This window comes from Cebus imitator, unplaced genomic scaffold, assembly GCF_001604975.1.
Source record: "Cebus imitator isolate Cc_AM_T3 unplaced genomic scaffold, Cebus_imitator-1.0 Scaffold89, whole genome shotgun sequence".
Classification (NCBI taxonomy): Eukaryota; Metazoa; Chordata; class Mammalia; order Primates; family Cebidae; genus Cebus; species Cebus imitator.
Window position 1 is genome coordinate 103,841 of NW_016107404.1, and position 14,366 is coordinate 118,206.

The following is a 14,366-nucleotide window of genomic DNA, read 5'->3' on the forward strand; positions in this document are numbered from 1 at the left end:
GACTGAAGTGGGGGCTGTTCCTTGGGACCACCAGGGACCCACAGGACTTTCCAGCACCTGCGTCTCCGTCCTTTCCCTGCAGCCCTGCTCCTTCGGCTGTTTCAGATTCCCCTCCCTGTCTTTATTTCTTTGTTCTTTCTCTTTCCTGTCTGACTCTTCCAAGTCCCTGTTACTCCCCCTTGTGCTGTGCCCCTCAGGACTCTGTATTGTTCATGTTCCCTCCAAGAACTTTCCTTGTTTCCCAAGTCCCAGCCCTTCATCCTGATCCGCAGCCCAAAATTCAGAGTGGCCGGGTTCCCGGGCTCATACCTGTAGTCCCAGCACTTTAGGAGGCTGCAGTGGGAGGATCCCTTTAGCCCAGGAGTTTGAGACTAGCCGGGGCAATGTAGCAAGACCCCATTTCTACCAAGCCAAACAAACAAAAACAAAATTCAAAGACCCCACCCTCTTGACCCCTGGATGGGGGAGCCCCTTTCTCTGATTTCCTCCAGAGCTTTCTGTGACTCTGGGACTTGGCGGGGGGACTCACGTCTCCCATCCCTTGTTCCAAGGACACCCCTCCCACCTCAAGGCAGCTGCAGAGGCCCCAGAACAACCCACGGATGCCTGACACTTTGTGGGAGCATTGCCTGTTTGTGTGTGCCGAGAGTCCCCTATCTCTGAGTCTGTAATGAACGTGAGGTTTTTCCCTGAGAGGGGCATTGTCCCTGATCTACGCAGTGTCATTGAAAACATTCAAATCCAAAAGTTGGCCAGGAAGGAGGATTGTCTGAGGCCATGGACAGACCCCTGGCTTAGGATTTGGAAGATGTGGGTTCACATTCTGGGTGCTGTCTCAGTGAACTCCAGTCTCCCCTGTCAAATGGCCACAGTCATGGTGAGATAAAGTGTTGACCACCTCCCATTACTTAGGAGGGGCTCTGTAACCTCCTGCTTCGTAGGCTCTGCCCAGGTACTAAGTACCCAGTTCCCGAGGCAGTACAGTGGGTATGTGTTGGCCCAGCCTGGAGGCACTGGTGGTGGATGGGCACTGTGGGGGTGAAAGGCTTGTGGTTGGGCCCCTTCTCAGGATGAATACAGACCTCCCCTCTCCTTCCCTGTGTGGATGTCTCTGAGGGGAAACTGAGGCCCACATGGGACTGGGGCCCCTGGAGAGGGGGAAGCCAGGTAGAAGGGAGAGCAGCAGGCTCCTGGCCAGGGCACCTGTGTTGGTGATGCCACCTTCTGCTGTTCCTCTCAGTTGGCACTGCAGATATGGAACCCACAGGGGTGAGACACCGAGATTGGAATGTGCTGGGGATGCTTGGAGCCGATTATCTTGGGCCAGGAATGTGGGGCAGTGTTATTAGCCAGCGGCCTCTTGCCTTTGGAGTAACCCCCTGGGGACAATGGTGGTCACCTGTCCAGCTCTGCCTGCCCAGACAGCCCATGCGTGCCTGCACCCAACCACTCTTGGATGGAGCTCAAGAGTGTGCCTGTGTGCACACGTGTGCGTGCACGGAAGTGTGTGCGTGGATCTTTTGGGTGCCTGAGGACAATCATATGCATGTGTATGTGTGGGAATGTGCCTGTGTGGGGACAAGTGTCTGCCAGTGTGGATCTTTGGGTCCTTTACTCACAAGAGTGTGTGTGCAGCATTTGTATGGGGAGCCCACAGGGGGTCTAGGGAACACAAGAGAAGCAAAGGCCTGAGGGGAGGCTGGGAGGCTGGATGGTGGAAGGAGAGGACAGCAGCACAAATGTGCACACAGGGCGGGAGGGGCGGTTGCAGCTCTTGATGGTGTGGGGTCTGTGGCACTCTCCTTGACTGGACTCTCTAAGGCAGAGTGGTAAAGAGCCCTGAGGTCAGATGGCCTGAGTCCAACTCCTGCCTTGATCACTACCTAGTCTGTGACATTAGGATGAGTGACAACCTCTCCAAAGCTCAGTTTCCTATGTTTATCTTGGTGATAATCACAGTACCTGCTTAGTTACCAGGAGGAATAAACCAGATGGAATACCTGGAGCACCCTATGAGCTCCATAGATGATAGCACGTCATCATCATCGGCATCATCGCCATCACCGTCATCATCAGGACCAGGGTCCATGCTGGCTGCGCCGTATCTTGCCTTGGTCGTCTCTTACTGGCTGTCATTCCCATGTGGGATGGGGGACCGCAGCTTATTTGCTTGCAGCATCACAACAAGATGGAGACCCAGAGAAGGCAAGAGACTGGCCAGGGTCACCAGGGAGCCAGCGTAGAGCCATGGGAGCCCAGTCCCTGGCTCCTGTCTCTTTCCACATGTGGCACTGACTTGCTGTGCTTAGATGTTTGGGGAGGCAGCACCTTGCCAGGCTGGAGAGGCAAGGAGAGGCTTATTACCCAGGCCAGCTTCTACAGATGGCCCGGGATGGTTCTGTTTGAATCTTCTTACAGGACCAGTGTCTCCCCTTCTGGCCCTAAATTCTCTCCTGAGTCTTCTGCATTTGAGCTTCCTGATCTGATTGCAAGTCTTGAATCCCACATGGAAAATAGCTGAAACCCAAGAGAGGGACCCAAGGGGATCAGCTGGCTACCTCAGCCTCACTCAGCTCCTCACACCTGCTTGGGCCAGGGCAGCTCCGCCTTCTGCTCCTGACACAGGCCAGACGGGAGTGGAATTCCTGGGAAGCACTGGCCCCTTTAGAGCTGGGCTCGCTCTGCCTGCCAGCACATCTCACGTCCTCTCCCTCAGTCCTCCTGGGCCATCCTGTGGCTCCTCTAGGGTAGCTGACCCAGGGAGACACCAGGATTGTGGAGGTGGGAGTCGGCTCTTTGTCGCTTGAGCTCAGTGGGGTGGGGTGGGTGGGAGTGGGCAAAGGCAAGTGGAACCTGCCAGGGTCCCCCAGCCAGGGCAGGCAGTGATTGGTCTGGATGCTGGCCAGAGACTTGTTTTCCACAACCATCACCAAGTACTTGGAAGAAAAAACCCAAAACCCAACAACAACAAAAATAACCACCAACCTTTTCTCTCTCTTTTTTTTTTACATTTGCAGTTAATGGCCGATTGGCTGTACATTATTAAACAGGCAGCTGGAGATTTGCCAGTGTAGATTGCCTGAGCCAAGACTCAGAGCCTGAACACAGTGTTCCAAGAAAACAGTCACCCATGGGGTCCCTGGTGAGGAGCACCCAGAGGGCGAGGCTCTAGCTGCTGCCCTTCACTCTCCTACGTCTCCCACCCTAGCCTCTGCTCGGATCATCTAGTGGAGGGCAGGACTGTGCTGCTCCTGGAGCTGGAGCATCCTTCATCTGGGCCCTGCAGATCCCTCACCACCCTAGGAGCCCTAGCTGTTCTTTCCCTCCTCCTGGACATTAGGAACTGGTGTGAGGCTCCTGCTTCCATCCCCAGATGGGCCAGGCCAGCACCTCCTCTCCTGGGGACCAGCGTGATGCAGAGGCCTGAGCACTGGGCTGGGAGCTGGAGCCCTGTCTAGGGTTGACTTCATTGACTTCCTCCATATGGTAACTTTGGGACTCCCTGCTTGTTCTTCCTGGGCCTCGTTTCTATGTCATTATGAGGAGAGGATTGGGCTGATCAGCTCTAAATCTGTGACATTTTGTGAGCCTTGATTGGGTGGCCTTGGGGAGAGGGTGGAGTGATTGTTTCCCTGACTTTGGGGCCTTTCTTGCCCCAACCCTGTTCACATCCATGAGACCAGAAACCACTTCTCAAGCGAGCCCTGCTGGGAAGGGGTAGCCATCAGCCCCATTCACGTTGTTTTAGCCAGTCACTCCAGCCACCTTGAAGCCTACCAGGGTAAAGATCAAGTGTCCAAGCCACCTGAGTAGGAGAACAAGCTGAGAGTCTGGAGGTTGGGGACTACCATCTTGGTGAAGCCAGTGCTGCATTTGGGTACGTGGAGAAAAGCACAGTGTTGTGTCCAGGTCCCCACCAGGGTGGGCTCGCTGCCTTCTGCTCTGGCCAGGCTGCTGCTGGCGTGTGTGTGTGTGTGTGTGTGTGTGTGTGCGTGTGTGTGTGTGTGTGTGTGTGTGTGTGGTGTGGGAGAGTCACCGGTTTGGGAACCGGGCCTTAATGAACCCTCTCTGAGCCTCTTAGAGATAATATGACATAGCGTTTTAAGAGTACAAACTTGGGGATCAAGTCCTATCACCCAGCTTATTTGCTGTCTTGTTATCATTGACTTTGGACAGGTGGCTTCACCTCTCATGTCTGAGCCCTCTCAACTGTACAAAGTGGGGTTGGAAGAACATCTCCTCCCAGGTGTGGGGAGTGGAGGAAATGAGTGAATGCAGGCACCGGGGCTGTACCAGGGCTTGGCACATGTTAAGTGCCCTTCAGCTGTTGGGATTGAAACGTCTTTCCCTCTGGACGCCTGTTTTTTCCCTTCGGATCACTCAGCGCGATTCGAGTTGTGTGTTTGTGTTTGTTTGTTCAGTGCTCCCTCTCCTAGATCCAGTGCTCCTTGAGGGTGGGGGCCCATCTGGCTGTGTTCATGTTCTGCCCACATGGCCAGACAGGGCCTGGGCCACAGCGGGCACTCAGAAAGTACTTGTGGAATGAAGGGGTGAGTGACAGATGGGGCGGGGCCAACTGGAAAAAGATCAGAACCAGGAAAGGAACCACTGAGCACCTGGCATGTGGAAGAGTCCAGAAACTGAAAAATCTGGGGACGTCCAGCCTGTGAAGCCACCACTCTGGGAGACTTTGAGTGACTATGTGACTGTGTATGTGTGTGAGTGTGTGAGAGAGTGTGTGTGTTGAATAGAGCTTTGGGGAAATTTGTTCCCTGAAGCAAAACCAAGGGTCCCAGGAAGCAGGTTTCCCCTAGTGGTGGGGGCCGCCTTGAGGATAGGGAGTGAGCACCAAGGGCCTGGGTGTGCAGGCAGAGGCGGGGAGCCCCTGTCAGGTCAAGGAGAGCCCTGCATTGTGTGGAATGTGGTTGAGCCCCGAGGCCCTGCCGACTTGCAGCTGCTATAGTTGGAAGAGGAATAGCAATCATAGCTGATGTCTCTGAACTTCAGTTTCCTCTTCTGTAAAAGGGGGTTCATAAAGGTCAATACCCAATGGGGTGTTGGCAGGATTAGAATGAGTTAATCCCCACAAAGCTCTGAGAACAGTGTGTCAATTGGGAAACACTCACTAAATCTGAGCATTGTTAAGTAGGGAGATACTCGAGGGAGAGATGAATCATGGGAGATACAGGAGGGAGCGATGAATCGTGGGAGATACAGGAAGGAGAGATGAATTGTGGGAGACAGGCAAGGGAGAGATGAATTGTGGGAGATACAGGAGGGAGAGAGGAATCATGGGAGATACAGGAGGGAGAGAGGAATCCTGGGAGATACAGGAGGGAGAGATGAATCATGGGAGATACATGAGGGAGAAATCAATCGTGAGAGATAGGCATGGGAGAGATGAATCGTGGGAGATACAGGAGGGAGAGATGAATCATGGGAGATACATGAGGGAGAGATGAATTGTGACTCTGGGGTGGGGGTGATGATGACTTCTTTGAAGGAGGAGGATGTCGGGGGAGCTAGCATTTATGGAGAGCTGCTCTGTGCCAGATCTTGCACTCAGTGCTCAGAGCAGTTTAATAACTTGCTTGATGTTACACAGCTTCAGATATGGCCAGTGCACTTCCAAAGCCTAAGCTCTCTTCTCCACTCGTGGTAGGATGGGGGCCAGGTTTCTGTGATTCTCTCTCCCCAGGGAGGAATAGCACCCCATTTCAAGGTGAGGCAAAGTGATGATCATCTTCTATACAGGTGGATCCAAAGTCCTCAGGAAGGAAGTCTCCAACTCTCTCCAACCCTGAAAGTGCTATATCATTAGGATCACCTGAGTTTGGGAGTACGAGACCAGTCTGACCAACATGGAGAAACACCATCTTTACTAAAAATACAAAATTAGCCAGGTGTGGTGGCACATACCTGTAGTCCCAGCTACTCAGGAGGCTGAGGCAGGAGAATCGCTTGAACCTGGGAGGCAGAGGTTGTGGTGAGCCTAGATCGCGCCATTGCACTCCAGCCTGGGCAACAAGAGCGAAACTCCGTCACAAAAAATCCACTAAAACCAAAAAACAAAAAATCCTCTAGAGAGTGGAGGAGGGTGGGGAGATTTTTTCCCTTGGAGCCTGGGACAGAGAGAATGGCCATGAGCAGAGCACTGGAGGATGGGCTTAGGGAGAAGGAATGACGAGCCGAGGGGTAAACTAAAGCAAGCGAGGGGAAGGAGGGTGCTGCCCGGAAGAGCACAGAGGAGGAAGAGGGCTGTGCAGAGGACAACAGAGGAGGGAGTGGAACAGAAGAAGGAAGAGAAGAGGAGAGAGAGGAACCAGACTTGGACCTGGGCCAGTGGACAGCTCTGGGCTTTGGGCGTAGGTGCCTGGCGGGGGTCGGTCCCCACAGGGCTACTGGATGGTGACAAGACGGGAGGCCTCTGGAGTGGGAAGCCGGCTGGTCAGCGCCCAGGTCTGCCTGGGACAGCAAGTGTTCTACCACCAGCCCGGCCTCCTCAACTCTCCCAGCCCAGCAGCAAGGTCAGCTCTTGGGGTGTGGCCAGCACACTTCCCACTGACCGTTGCCCACAGGCCTGGCCTTGTCAGGATGGTCTCCTATTCCTAGCAGCTGCTCCTGGCAGTTTCTGCCTCTTGGCTGTTCAGAGATGAATGGGAAATGGCCCTAGGCTTCAAGGACTTCACAGATGAAGGGGCAGAGAGACAGTGGAGGTGCTCGTGGAAGTGGCATTTGGAATGGTCCCAAGACAATTTTTTCAAGATGATGCTTGCTGTATTCTTTATTATCCGAAATAAAAATAGGGCTCAGTTTCTTTAACCTTTCCTTGTGGTTTTTATTCAACAAATATATATTTTTTTCCCATTTATTTATTTTATTGCATTTTAGGTTTTGGGGTACATGTGAAGAACATGCAAAATTGTTGCATAGGAACACACGTGGCAGTGTGATTTGCTGCCTTCCTCCCCATCACCTACATCTGGCATTTCTCCCCTTGCTATCTCTCCCCAGCTTCCCACCCCCCACCGTCCCTCCCCTATTTCCCCCCAACTGACCCCAGTGTGTAGTGTTCCCCTCCCTGTGTCCATGTGTTCTCATTGTTCAACACCCGCCTATGAGTGAGAACATGCGGTGTTTTGTCTTCTGCTCTTCTGTCAGTTTGCTGAGAATGATGGTTTCCAGGTTCATCCATGTCCCTACAAAGGACCCAAACTCATCGTTTTTGATGGCTGCATAATATTCCATGGTGTATATGTGCCACATTTTCCCTATCCAGTCTATCGTCGTTGGGCATTTGGGTTGGTTCCAGGTCTTTTCTATTGTAAACAGTGCTGCAATGAACGTTCGTGTGCACGTGTCCTTATAGTAGAACGATTTGTAATCCTTTGGATATATACCCAGTAATGGGATTGTTGGGTCAAATGGAATTTCTATTTCTATGTCCTTGAGGAATCGCCACACTGTCTTCCATAATGGTTGAACTAATTTACACTCCCACCAACAGTGTAAAAGTGTTCCTATTTCTCCACATCCTCTCCAGCATCTGTTGTCTCCAGATTTTTTAATGATCGCCATTCTAACTGGCGTGAGATGGTATCTCAATGTAGTTTTGTTTTGCATTTCTCTAATGACCAGTGATGATGAGCATTTTTTCATATGTTTGTTGGCCTCATGTATGTCTTCTTTTGTAAAGTGTCTGTTCATCTCCTTTGCCCACTTTTGAATGGGCTTGTTAGTTTTTTTCTTGTAAATCTGTTTTAGTTCTTTGTAAATTCTGGATATCAGCCCTTTGTCAGATGGGTAAACTGCAAAAATTTTTTCCCAATCTTCAACAAATATTTATTGAGTATCTACTGCTGTCCTCCTCTGGATGCTCTTTGGCTTATTTGGTACAGAAGAGAACCTGACATTTCTGGTGGCATCTGGTGAAGTCAAGTAGAATTCTTATCTCCTTTCATCTAGGCACTATACCTCCATTAATACAACCAAAAGTGCCTGTGCCTTTTCGCGGCAAGCATATCCTACTGTTAGCTAAACTGAATTTCTGTTTTCAATAAATTGTAGACCTTTTGTTGTAAGAACTATTATCAGTTCAGGTTTTTTATGACTGGAACCCTTGTTGTGGACATTACCCCAAGAAAAGTGTTCCCTTGCTAATCCTGGCTCATTTATAAAGTCAGCTTAGCATTTCAGTTCACTTTAGCATCTTAGCTTTTCCTCGTGCTTTTTTTTTGGTTCCTTGGTGTGCTTGGTAAGCCTCCCTTCTAGGTTGTAACCTAAGTTACTGATAAGTATGTTGAACAAGCCAGGGCAGAGGACAGAGCCCTTTGGCAAGTCAGGAAGTTGACACTGATCTATTCATCAACACCCCTCTGCTTGCTGGCCAGGAATCTACTCGGCTTTCTCTCTTGTCTTCAGGAATTTCATCAGGGATCCTGCCAACACCTTCCTGAGATACAGATAGTCTAGGTCTGGGGATTCCCCAATTCTCCAGCCTAGAAGCCTCAAAACAATGGGTTTGGGATGGTGGGTGTGATGCTATGGCAGGGAGGGCTCCCTGAAGGAATCCAGGCTGATGCCAGTGGTCTTTGCAGGGATAGGCCCAAGGGAAACCCTGCCCTGGAGGCAGCTAGAGCCTCGGGGTCCTTCCTGCTTTAAAACTGTGCTTCTCAGGGGAGACAAGGGGTTTGTGGTGTGGTACTTTCTGCCAAGGAGCAAATTTCACCTAGAAACATGTTTCCGGGCATCTCCAAGGGAACTTAAGGCCATCATATGAGGGGATTGAAGCTAAGAGGCGACTGAGACTTTCCTCGGGTCACCAAGAGCATTGGTGGCTGAGTCGGGCTGGAACCTGAGGCCCTGAATCCCAGTCTGAGGCTCTTGGTGCTGAACCCAAGTGCGTCTTCTGGCTAGAAACAGGCAGGGTGAGAGGAGGGAGGGGCTGCCAGTGTGTGCCTTGGGGATAAGCTGTTGGTGGCTGTTTCCCCCGACTCCCCTTTCCTTTCCATCCTCTGCCCTGAGACTATGGTACAAATCTGAGTAGGAAGCTGGAATGTGGAAAGCCCAGCATTTCTCCCTGTAAGAGGGGAGGGGAGGTGGTGGGGAGGTGGTGTGCAGCAAAGGGCCTGGTGGTGTGCACATTTCTGCTCTTTGAGAGAGGATGCAAATACATGCCAATGAGATGTCCTAGAGGATGCAGTGGTGAGCAAGGGAGCCCCTACTGCTGCCTCCTTCTGGTCTGAGTTTTAAGGATGATACAGAGAAGAAGACCTGAGATCAGGAAGGAAGGGCAAGGGTGGGGGGCTTCAGGGAATCAGCGTTGAACGTGGCTTCTGGGGTCAGCTCTGAAGTGAGGGGGCTCACTAGGGGTGATCCTGAGATGAAAGCACCCTGGGAGATAGCTTGAACTCATCCCTAGCTGTGGGAGGGAGGGGGCAGGGTGGGTCAGAAGGGGGAAGGAGCAGCTCAAATGCACAGACCTTGCATTCCTAGAGTGGCCTCCAGGGCCTGGCTCCCTGCGGGGTGCGTTGGGTCTAGCAGGATTAAGAGACCCAGAATAGCCTCTGCCCCAGGGCATCTTGGGAAGGAAGCAGAGCTCTGCCCCCGTGGCTTCTCCCCTTGGGACTTGGGCATGTGTCCCTGCCTTCTCTGTGATGGAGGGGGAGAAGAGAGTGAGGACCAGGGTACTAGAGGAGGTGGCTCCAGAAACTACTCTAGAGACTGACGCCTCCTACCCATCACAGGAAGATTTGGGGAAAGGACTCCTCCCTGCTGGGAGTCTTGTCAGCTTTTAGCGTAGTAGCTCCAAGGAACTTTTCCTAGTGCTGTGAGAACCTAAGAGTCTGGCCCCTGAGCGTGGGAGTCGGGTGATGTGGTGCCCTCCAGAGGTAATGCCGGGACCTGGAATTCTTAGTTTTGTCATATGGTGACATGGCCTTGAGTTGGAAGAGCTGGATTCAAATTCTGTCTCTTTCATTAGTCGCTTTTTGCTTTTGTTTAACTGCTCTGAGCCCATCTTTAAGACTGAGATGAGAATCATAGCCACGCCCATGTTTTCATGGGCATCTGTGTGAAGTGCACATGGGGAAAGCTCGGTGCAGGGCAGGAGCTTAAATGTTGATTAAAGTGAAATGAAGGAACAAATAAAGGCAGCTCTGGGTTGACCTCTGCTCCCTGTCCCAGCCACTGAGGGGCCCTGGGTGGGGCTGGGGCTGAGAGGCCAGGGAAAGCTGGATTCAGCAAGCTTGGACCTTGCCCCATGTTTCTCTTGACTTTCTCCTTGCCTTTCTTCTCTGCTTCTCTGCGTCCTTTGTCCCTTTTCTGTCCCATCCCTCCTCTTCCAGTGGAAGTGCCTAACTCAGCACCTGGCCCTGACACACACAATTCATTGCTCCCTCCTCTCCTCAATGGCCTCTCTGTTGCTCCTGGCTCTGTCCCGCCACCCCCAGCTCCATCTCTTTCCTCCTTCTGGATCTCCGTTTCTGACCCCCTCTTTGTCCCATTCTCTCTGCTCCTGGCTGTCCTGCCATCTGTTTCTGCAGCCTCTGTCTGCAGCTCATAGGCATCCACTGGGCGCCTGCCCGATGCCAGGCACTGCCGTCTCCTTTCTCAGTTCTGCCTCTCCTCACCTCTCGCTGTCGTCTTTTCTCCCTCCCCCAACCCCTTCAGCCTCCTGCCCTCCCTCCCCACAGTTCCATCAGGCTCCAAGGCTGGTATTATTCAGTTTTATGAGAAACCCCCAGGCCTACCCCTGAAGGGACCAACCACAACTGGAACCAGATGTGCAATCCTGCATTGGGGTGGGAGGGAGGGAGGTAGGGATGAGGAGAGGGGCATGGGTTGGCTTAAGGAGGTGGGGAGGAGGCTGGGGATGGGGAGTGGAAACCCTGGGAACCCAGGTCCTCAGGGACTTGGAAGGAAGAGCTGGGAGGAGGGAGCCAGGGAGCAGAGTAGGCTTGTTCAGAAAGCAGTTCTCACTATGTGTGTGTGTGTGAGTGTGTGTGTGTGTGTGTGTGTGTGTGAGAGAGAGAGAGAGAGAGAGAGAGGGAGAGGGAGAGAGAGATGGTGGAATTGACACTGAGGAGAGCTGTGGGTAGGTGATGTGCTATGGGACAGCTCTTAGAATTAAGGAGGAAGGCCGCTCTTTTTCTTTGAAATCGTCTAGCTTGTTTACTTCCCTTCTTAGGGTTTCAAGGGACTTGCTGGGTTTCTAGTTCTATGCCCGATGGTGAAGCAGGCAGGCTGGAAAGAGGGGTGATGCTGGAGTAGGGGATGGACAGTGTAACTTCCCAAGTCTCCTGAGAGTGGCTGGAGGAGGGGTCCTATAGCTCCCCCGCCAATCTGCCACAGACCTTGGTGGGATGTGTCTGGGATGTCCTTGTTTCAGTTGAATGGCTTCTGGGTCCTAGCAAAGTCCATGTTTCTGCCTGCAATTATACAGCTTCAAATATAAAAGTCTTCATATGATTATCTTCGTACAGCCTAGTGCCGTATTCAGCATTTTAAAATGCCCTTTGATTCAATCATCAACTGATTATCCATCCATCTATCTCTTCATCATTGATTTATTCATTCCACACTTAGAATTTACTATGTGCCAACCTTGTACTGGGCACTGAACAAAAGAGGAAAGGGGAAGGGAAAGGATGAACAAATCCTTCATCATTCTAAAAATGGGAGCCACAGAAGTGCACCCGGCCCACTGCATGTCAGGACGTTAAGTGAGCCACAGAAGCCCCAGATGCTCAGAGGCGGCGACAGTGCCCACCAAGTGGTGAGGCTGGGGAGGGATCCAGGGAGGATGGCTTCTGAATTGAGCCCTAAATGCTGATAGGGAGGAGAAAGAAATAGTGTGTGAGAAAGGCCTGATCATCAACGTTGGGGAATGGAGGAAGGGAAGGTTGGACAGGCTGGGATGTTGCACTGCAGAGCTTGGACTGGATGGAGCAGGCAGTGGGGAACTGGGACCCTTTGATGTCAATTGGGATAATATGGAGGTGGGTTGGAAGGAAAAGAAGGGGAAGACGGAGCGTTCTGCTGTTCTGGGTACCTGCTAGTGGGAGGGGTTGCAATTGTAGAGCACACTCCCACATCCACCTCTAGAGAGCTGAAACTGACTCAGGTTCCTCTAACTTCCCTCACCTGGGCAGAGCTGACCCAAGCCCCAGAGTGACCCTCAGTCTGCAGTGGTGGTGGTGGGTTGGGGTTAAGGAGGATAATGTTATTGGAGTTACCTTTGCCCCAGAGTTGGGGCCAGTGAGTGTGAGACTTGGTTTGAGGCTGGGCGGAGGGCTAGGGAGGACTAGTCCCATAGTCCATCTGCTTTCACCATCCTTGCCATCTCTGGATAGCATCTGCACTCTCACGGATTGAGGCTGCTGTTGAGGCTGGTGGGTTCTGGATGCTGGAATTTGGGACTCAGAACCCAGACCTTGTTTCCAGCTAGGACAGGATGAAGTCATCTTGCTCTGGAGGCAGGGGGTGAGTGGAGCAATGCCTCTATCTCTGCCCTCCCCATATAAGGTCCTGAGAAGGTGTCCTTCTCTCCTCCATCCCCAGGGGTTTCATTGTCTCTGATTGAGGGTGAGTCAGACCTCCAAAGCGCTGGCCATCTCTCTGTGGCTCTGGCCCCACATGCTCCAAAATCTTGTCCCCTTTTAGGGACTCCCCTGTCATTATACTTCTGGGGAAAACTGAAGCCTGGGGAAGGGTTGGCTGAATTAATACAATTAGTGTGTGTTATGACTGGAAAAGATCTTAAAGACCTTTTGATGCAAACTTATTGTGTCACTGGAGAAACTGAGGCTGGGAGATGCAGGCCACTGGCCCAGATGGGGAAGAGAAGGAAGGGCCTTTTCACCTCTGGATGTCTGAGTGGTTCGGAGCTTGGATTCAGGTATTCAGGTGTGAGGTCCTCTGCACAGTCCTGCTTGGACTTCCACAAGTCACCTGTGGGCTCCAAGGTTAAGTTCTTCAGCTATAATGACCAGTGTGATTAGAAGACTAAGTGAGATCTAATAGTCGTTAGTGCCCAGCATCCAATAGGTGTGTAGCAAATAACTTCCCCTTCCTTCCTAAACAATCCAACCTTCGTCTTCACTGTTATCACTCACGTGGTGCTCTACACTCTTCACGTCGCTTTCCCCCAGTGTTTCTATCATAGAAAGCTTCACACGTGTAGAAAAGTTGACATGATTATATCGTAAACTCCCCAGACTCTACAATGAACACTTTGATATATTTGCTTTATCACATTTCCATCAATCCATCTTATTTTTTGATCCATTTCAAAGAGAGTTGAAGCATGTGTTTCATTAACTGGAGCTCAGCTTAAATGACTTTTGAATGTACAGTCACAAATGTCCTAACTCAGCCCAGAGAAAACAGCAAGAGATTGCTATCTCACATTTGACAGCTAAGAAAAAAACAGGTTCAGAAGCTAGATTCCTGGCCTCCGGTCACAAAATGAGTTGGAAACAGCATAGAGCAGAATGCTGTAGAAAAGCGGAGAGTTGCTATATTATCATTACGATCACCATCACCATCTCAGCAAACATTCTTCCCCACCCAGCAGGCCGTTTCTCTGCACCTGTGTCTTTTCCATGGAGTCTTGACCCCTCCCTGCCCCCTTCTCCACCCCTGTCCCCCAAGCCTTCTGGCCCCGCCCCTCCTGTCCCCATGGAGGCTGCTGGGCCTGTGGCTAAAGGAGGGGCAGCCACATTCCCTGGCGATCTCCTGCCCCAGGTGTCTGTGCCCTGCCCCAGCCTGGCCAGACCCGGCTAGAGCGCAGCCAGCAGAGCACTGCAGGGGTTAAAGGAGGCCTTGACTGGCGGAGGGGGCCCACTGCTGGCTGACTCCGGGAAGGAGGCGGTGCACTGCTGGCCCGCCCCCTGGGCTGGCCTGGGAAGGAACCCGACTAGCAGAGCCCTCTGCTCAGTTGCTCCCAGCAGTGGCCCTGGGACCAGCTCTGCTCCTTGCACCCCGCTCGCTGCCTGGACACAGACTCACTCGCTGCCTTCTGGGAAACCAGCTTCTTGCCAGCCACAGCTGCTGCCTCCGCCACTGGCCACCACCCCCTTCCTGGGAGTCCTTTGGCCCAGACACCCACCTCACTTAGTGGCCCCTCTGCAGGCAAGGTGAGTGAGTGTGCATGTGTGATGGTGTACGTGTGTGTGAGTGTGCATGTGTGTGTATTTGTGTGTAGGGGGACATGGAGCCATCTAGGGTTGCTGGGTTGTTGATACTGATGCTGTCAAGACCACAGATCAGATTAGGGAAAGATGAGGTCAGCCTGCCTGGTCCCATGTCTCTGGGCTGGGCAAGCCACTCAGAGGCCAATGTTGTCAGTCCCCTGTCTTCAGATG

General features: G+C 52.2%; 1 protein-coding gene across 11 annotated transcripts in view; it reads left to right on the plus strand.

The window, feature by feature from the left end:
• The window catches only part of TNS1 (tensin 1), a 214,550-nt gene that overhangs the window by 55,602 nt on the left and 144,582 nt on the right, over positions 1 to 14,366 (plus strand). For 2 of the 11 annotated variants that reach the window (XM_017534932.2, XM_017534933.2), the window contains exon 1: positions 13,927 to 14,138. The exons of the other annotated variants lie outside the window; for them this stretch is intronic. The gene's annotated coding sequence lies outside the window, so the exon portion shown is untranslated. Of the gene's footprint in view, positions 1 to 13,926; positions 14,139 to 14,366 lie in introns of those variants that run through there. 11 annotated transcript variants of the gene reach the window in all.